Source organism: Nicotiana sylvestris, chromosome 1, assembly GCF_000393655.2.
Source record: "Nicotiana sylvestris chromosome 1, ASM39365v2, whole genome shotgun sequence".
Classification (NCBI taxonomy): domain Eukaryota; kingdom Viridiplantae; phylum Streptophyta; class Magnoliopsida; order Solanales; family Solanaceae; genus Nicotiana; species Nicotiana sylvestris.
Genome location: NC_091057.1, coordinates 108,394,889 through 108,402,653, shown reverse-complemented (window position 1 = coordinate 108,402,653; position 7,765 = coordinate 108,394,889). Strand labels below are relative to the sequence as shown.

The following is a 7,765-nucleotide window of genomic DNA, read 5'->3' as shown; positions in this document are numbered from 1 at the left end:
GTGTGGTAATATCAAGGAACTAACTAAAGCTTTAGGTCAAAGGAATCCTTTAAACAAAGGTTCGTGGTTAAAGAAATGGCTCGGATAACACCCCGCGCGTTCGGAAGGTTTAAGTTAACTTGCACCTGTGGGATAAGACTAAGAGTGTCTAATATGCTAAGAATAGTGTATTATGAGGTATTATAATATCACACGGGTCACATGTTAAGTTTTGGAGTCAAGCAAGTTGCGAAATAAAGGTCGGCAAAGGTTATCGTAAATTTCTCTAAACTTTGGGTCAAATGTATCTCCCAATATATAATGAGTTATGGGACCCACAACCTATCTAATCTAAGGTCTACAAGTCTAGTTTGCAACCAAAAATACCTCATATCAAACGGACATTGGAGTAAAAAGTTATGATTGATTTACCCCGGACTGTCCAGGATGAAACCGGGTCACGAACCGAGTCGGGTCAAACAAGTGGTATAAGTCGGAAAATCCGACTTGTAAGACCCCAAAATATTTCATTTTCTTCCCAAAATAGTGAGGGAGCTGAAGAGAGGGTTCCATAGTGTTGTTGAGTGATTAAGGTACGTTTTTAACGATTTCTACCGTTAAAGTTTGTCCCCGTGCCTAGAAACTCAATCTCTACGCTTTGCAATCGTTTCCCCCTTCTATTAGCTGTGTTTGGAGCTATTTTTGGAAGATAAGAATTTGTTGTTCTTGTTGGTTCTTCAGGCTTTATACTTGATTTTCCAAGGTAATCATCTTGGGACTCTTTTATGATCGTTTTTACAAAGTTCTACGAACGTTTCGTCAAGTTAGGGACATATGGCAAATCTGCCGATTTAAACTCAATTATGAACTGTTTATAAGTGCGTATAAGTTGCATATATATACTGTTTGCAAAGCTTAGAACGTAAGGAACAACTTTCGTGATGGAACTACAGGCATTCGGACGTTCATTGGAAAGGTATGTTAAGGCTAAGCTCCGTCCTTCCTTTTTGCACGAATTCTTGGAAATTCCTAAGACGTCAAATGTGATATTTTACTATTCTATTGCTAGAAAGACCTTCTGTGAAAGGCATTGGGATCATAGCTGAAGTATTTTCATGATGCTATTAGGTTGATATTCTACTCGTTCGGTTAATTAGGGTATTCGACATCTATATATGTCATTTTGTCGGTTTTCTTATCCATATGTTTATATATATGAATTCTTATTCGTCTTTGGGTTGTGTGACTAAACCAAATAAAGGCATGTAGTATTTACGATCAGTCCTTCTTCCTTATTAAAATATATTTTAAAATCTCTAAAGTGACACATCGATTTCCAAAAATCTCAAATATAAATTTTACGTTTAAACTATTAAAACACTTGATTTTTGATATACTTTCCTTTGCTAATTATCAAGAAATCAGGTATAAGGACTAAGTGAAATACTTTAAGCTTTTTATGAACATCTTTAGAGTTAAGTTATCTTTCTAAATGTCGAGTTAAGTTTTCAAGCTTATTTATTCAAAGAAAACATATGAGGTTCCACGAGATAATTGTATGCGATACGAAGGTGATTATGAGATTATAAGAATAAGAGTACCAATGAGCCAAGATAGGCTAAGTTCTTGTTATGGCCTATTATGTGCATTCAAAGTTCATATCATACATGGCATATTATGCATGGACTTGGAGCTATAATCGGAGGTAAGGGGCCTATTTGCCCGAAAAAGTATATAGTAATTCTGATGAAGGAGAACACTTCGAATTTGGAACTCCAGTTACAAACCATAAACAATTGCTAACGGGACAAAATGTAATTTCATTTTATCGAATTTGAGTAATCAACTTATGCTTTTGACGAGGACAATATGTCAAAATGTCAGGGTCTCTCTCGAATTCAGCCATGTCATTCTCATTCAAACCTAACCATGCTTCTATGTCATCACCATTTTTCGTGTCAAACAGACTAATTACTTCCATAGATCTGCCCACAGAACTCACCCAGAACGGCTTTCCCCAACCAAAGTCCGCTTCATACCAGGGGAATCTGCACCAACTAGTGATAGCATAAATGTCCATCTTGTCTTTCTGACCAAATTTGTTTAAAAATTCTGTGTTATTTTTAACAACCATAGAGGTAATATCATCGATGCTTGCCTTACCAATGCCTACAGATGTGTCCCTTGATGCATTTCCAACCAAGTTAACAAAGTCATTCAGCTCCATTCTTGATTAGTTTGCCTCGAGAATAGCAATTCCAGACATCAAGAAATTCCCTAGAACATGTTCTGTAGATGTTAAATTTGATTTTCCTCTCAAATTTATGGGAAAGAACAAAGTAGAGTCCCTTGAATGTCCATGTTTGGCTGAGGAAATGCCCACTAGAACATTCCATATTAACGACATAACAACCACCACTCGAGTAGTTTTATTTAAGGTAGCAGTCGAATTGATTCTCTCTTTCAGCTTTGCTATTGCCAAAGCATTAAACACAAACCTTCCCCTGACAATCTTAGCGCCTCTGTCGGAAGGTGGTGAAGGCTGAGGTACTGATAACACTCTGGTAGGAAAGAGCGGTTGCAGTGACCGAAACTTGAGAGACAGCGTTTTGTCGTTCCTGTTTGGCTAATGTGTGCCCATTCCTTGACAAATGTTGCTAACGTGAAAGCATCTGCTACGATGTGAGAAATTTGTATTCCAATGAATAGGCCTCCACAATTGAATATGTTTACTTGGATTCCAAGTAATGGGATTGATGGAAGATCTGTTTTTGGAAGAAGATCATCCAAAAGCTCAATATTCTTGGGTCCTTGTTGGAGAAACTCAGCAAGATCCGCATTGACTTTGGTTTCGACATAGTCAACACCTTCGTCATTGCAGTGAATTGAGAGGTCATCTTTTCTAAATCTTCCTGCTAGAGGGTAAAACTTGGCTAAGGTTTCAGCCAATGATTTTTGCAGCTTATCATATGTTTCAGTGTTTTCTGCGCTGTTCCATTCACTGCTCGGCAAGTAGTGTAATAGTACTGGTACATAGATATGACGAGCCAGCTGATCAAACAATGAAAGATTGAGGAACCGAAGGTGGTCTGGGGTAGGAGTTGAGGGCCTTGCCATTTTCCTTGTCTGAGTTTGAATCTCCAACTTGGCCATAAGGATTGACTTGAGAACCTGAAATCCACAACAAAAAAGACAAACAAATATAGCTCTGATTTTTCTTAATAAGGAAATATCTAGAAATGAAAAGGAGAAAATTTTTCTGGACTAGAGTTCTTTTTCTGTTCTGTTGATTTCGGAATTTCAAGTTGTTCTTAAAATATTCCTCAGTCAACAGATTCTCTTACAGAGGCATAATCCCATCCTTATAGCCCGTTTGGCCGAACTACAAAAATTAGTTTATTTTGAGAAGTGCTTTTTAAAAAAAAATGCTTTTTCAAAAGTACTTTTGGTGAAAAACAGTTTGTGTTTGGCTAATTAGTTTGAACAACACTTCCGAGTAGCAATTAGTGTTTGATCAAGCTTTAAAAAAACTACTTCTAAATGTATTTTTCTCAAAAATGCTTCTCAAAAAAATATTTTTAAAAAGAAGCTATTTTTTTCTGTTTCTCCAAAATTCAAAAGCACTTTTTTTCCTTCCAAAAGCTTGGCAAAATAACTCAATTTTTGATCAAAAGTGCTTTTGGCACAGAAGAAGCAATTTTGACGAAAAAAAGTTTGGCCAGCTATTAGACATGCATTTCGTCAACCTTGTACTCGTTGGCATTAGTTTATTCCCCTCGTTTGTAATGAGCACGGCATAGATTTCATAAAAAAATTAGGTGCTTTAATTATCGTGTTTTGGCTTTGCTCATTACGAAGGAATCTCATCCCCAAAAATATTCAAGCATGCATGTAAATTTCCTACAAGAGAACTGTTGCGGAAGTCAAATGTATATAGTATGAATAAGTCACAACTGCTATACCAAAAATTATGACAGCCACCAAATAATAAATAAGATAATAAAACAATAATAAAGGAAACACCAGAATTTACGAGGTTCGGCTAATTTTGCCTACTCCTCGGACACAACCAATATTTTATTTCACTCCAAAAATACAAGTGAAATAATACTAAAGAGAGAAATACAAATGTCTTAAACAGATGAGAAGACAAATGAGAGGTGTGTTTAAATCCTAAACATTAAGCCTTCTTTTATAGGGGGAAAATCCCCCCAAAATTCAAGAGCCCACCGATGTGGGACAAATTTGCCAAACTTCAACAAATCTCCACCTTGGCAAAATTCCACATCTTCAATTTTCTCTCAATAACAAATTTTGATTGTGTCTTCATCTTTAATCTTCAGTTTTCAACAATGTTGATCAAATCCAAACAATGTTGAAACTTGACCGCAGTCACCACCTTTGTCAGCATATCAGCAGGATTCTCTGTAGTATGAATTTTCTTTGCCAAATAGTAGAACTTAGCTTAAAATGGGAAGCAAGTGGAGTACTAACTGGCTTAGTCTTGTCATCTATGCCAAAACGTTGAAGTACTCTCTTCAAATATTCCTTTTGAGATAAACAGAGTTTCTTTGAACGTCTATCTCTAATTATCTCCATGCCAAGAATTTTCTTTGCCTCACCCAAATCCTTCATCTCGAACTCCTTCTTCAGTTGAATCTTCAACTTATCAATTTCTTCCAAATTCTTGGAAGCTATCAACATATCATCAACATATAGGAGAAGATATACAAAGGAACCATCTTTAAGCTTGTGCAAATACACACAATGATCGTATTTGCTTCTCTTGTACCCTTGCCGCAACATAAACTCGTCAAATCGCTTGTACCATTGTCTAGAAGATTGTTTCAATCCGTACAACGATTTTTCAAGTTTGCACACCATATTTTCTTTTCCAGCAACTTTGAATCCTTCTGGCTGAGTCATGTAGATTTCCTCCTCCAAGTTTCCATGTAAAAACGCAGTTTTTACATCCATCTGAACTAGTTCCAAATCCAATTGTGCTACCAAAGCCAACATAATTCTAATGGAGGAATGTTTTACAACTGGAGAAAATACTTCATTGTAATCAATTCCCTCCTTTTGAGCATATCCTTTGGCCACCAATCTTGCTTTGTAGCGAACATCTACTTGGTTAGGAAATCCTTCTTTCTTTGCAAATACCCATTTGCACCCAATTGCTTTCTTTCCCTTCGGGAGATTGGCCAATCTCCATGTATGATTCTGATGAAGGGACTGTATTTCATCATTCATGGCAATCCTCCACTTATCTTCTTCTGAACTTTGGACAACATCTTTATAAGTGGTAGGAACATCATCAGCTACAATTGAGGTTGCACAAGCAACCGTCTCTATGAGACGAACAGGTTTCGTTATTGTTCTTTTTGGCCTGCTGGTTGCTATTGATTCAAGTTGTTGTTGAGGTTCCTGAGTTGGAATCTCCTCTACTGGCTCTCCTTCCAGAGGGTAATCTTCATTTGTTTCCTCCTCTGCTTCTTGTGTAGGAAAAATAAATTTTCCCTCAAACTCCACCTGCTTAGAAGCACCTTCATTTTGTTTGGTATCTTCTGTTACCTTATTTACCATAGCAGATTCATCAAAGGTAACATCCCTGCTGAATATTACTTTCTTTGTCATAGGACACCATAAGCGATATCCTTTGACTCCAGAAGTAATTCCCATAAAAATAGCCTTCTTTGCCCTTGGATCCAATTTTGACTCCGTCACATGATAATATGCAGTTGAGCCAAACACGTGCAAAGAGTTATAATCTACAGCAGGTTTTCCGTACCATTTTTCAAATGGTGTTTTGCCATCAATAGCAGCAGATGGTAGACGATTAATGTTGTATTCACCTCCATTGTCTGTGCGAATACACTTGATTCTCCTGCCTGTCTGATTCTCCACCATCGTCTTCCATTTGAGAAAAATTCCCAACACTTCATCTTTGCTCTTCATTGTATACACCCATACTCTTCGGGAAAAATCATCAACAAAGGTTACAAAATAGTGCTTCCCACCCAATGAAGGTGTTTTGGAAGGACCCCAAACATCAGAGTGTACATAATCCAAAATGCCTTTAGTATTATGGATCGCTGTACCAAATTTAACCCTTGTCTGTTTCCCTTTGACACAATGCTCACAAAACTCCAAGTTGCAAGCCTTTACTCCTTTTAACAATCCTTGATCTGATAGAGTTTTCAAGGATTTTCCTCCAGCATGTCCCAAGCGCATGTGCCATAGCTTGGTTGCTTCTGCCTCTTTGTCGTCACTGGATGTCACTGTCGCTGTCCCAATAACTGTACTGCCACGATAGCGGTACATATTATTATTCTTCCGATTAGCCTTCATTACCACTAGTGCACCGGAGCATACTCTCATCACTCCATTTTCTGCAATGATTTTGAACCCTTTTGATTCTAGGGCTCCCACAGAGATGAGATTCTTCTTCAAATCCGGTACATATCGAACATCTGTTAATGTTCTGATCATTCCATCATGGTTCCTTAATCGTATTGAACCAATGCCATATGAGGTAAGAGGGCTGTTATCCGCTGTGTGGATGACTCCATATTCTCCTTCTTGAAATTCCACAAACCAGTCCCTGTTGGGACACATATGATGGCTACAAGCCGAGTCCATCAACCATATGTCTGATGATGTTGATGACTCTGTTGTAACTAATGAGAAGTCTGAATCATCACAATCAGCTACATTTGAATCCATAATGGCCTTTCCATTATTATATTTGGCCTTATTCTTCAACTTCGGACAGTCTTTCTTCCAGTGCCCTTTTTCTCGACAAAAGGCACATTCATCTTTGCTGGGTCTGGATCTTGACTTGGATCTTCCCTTCTTTGTCCTCGTTTGATTTTGAGGACGACCCCTCACAAATAGTGCTTCTCCTTCTCCGCCCTTCTGTTTTTCTCGCTTTCTTTGTTCATAGCTGTACAAAGCCGAACAAACTTCTCTGAGAGAAATTTCGTCATTTCCATGGAGTAGAGTAGTTTCAAGGTGCTCGTACTCATCAGGAAGTGACGCCAACAACATTAAGGCCAAGTCACCATCATCATAAGTTGTATCCATATTTTGCAAATCTGTGACCAACTTATTGAAACTGGTGATATGTTCATTCATCGTGGTACCAGGAACATAGGTGAAGTGAAACAGTCTCTTCTTCATGTACAATTTATTTTGACTGTTTTTCTTCAAAAATTTATCCTCCAGTGCTTTCCATAATTTACTTGCAGAAGTTTCCTTTGTGTATGGATATTTCTGCTCTCTAGCAAGGTAGGATCGAATGGTACCGCAAGCAACACGGTTGATAATTCTCCAATCTTCTTCTCCAATAACATCTGGTTTCTTTTCTTCAATGGCCAGATCTAGCCCTTGTTGAAAAAGGACATCTAGAACCTCGCCTTGCCACATCCCAAAATGTCCGGACCCGTCAAATATTTCTACCGCAAATTTCGCATTTGACACAATTCTTGTCATAAGCGAAGATGCCAATGATGACGTATTGTTGACACTTGATGTAGATTCTTCTTGTTTATTGTCTCCCATCTTTGACACAAATATTATTTAATAGCTGACGACACAATCAAGATTATTTCCTTTCTGGTGTGGAAGATCAGACTAAGCTGCAACCACAGAGCATACTAAGACAAAATCTTGACTCAGTTACCAAGATAAATCTTTTCTGATGTGGAAGATCAGACTATGCTGCAACCACAGAGCATACTTAGACAGTACCTTGGCTCTGATACCAATTGTTGCGGAAGCCAAA

The 7,765-nt window shown here is 37.9% G+C and overlaps 1 pseudogene; it reads right to left on the bottom strand.

Moving 5' to 3' along the window:
* Positions 1 to 1,804: 1,804 nt before the first annotated feature.
* LOC104216200 (acetyl-CoA-benzylalcohol acetyltransferase-like) lies at positions 1,805 to 3,165 on the bottom strand (annotated as a pseudogene).
* Between the last annotated feature and the right edge of the window lie 4,600 nt (positions 3,166 to 7,765).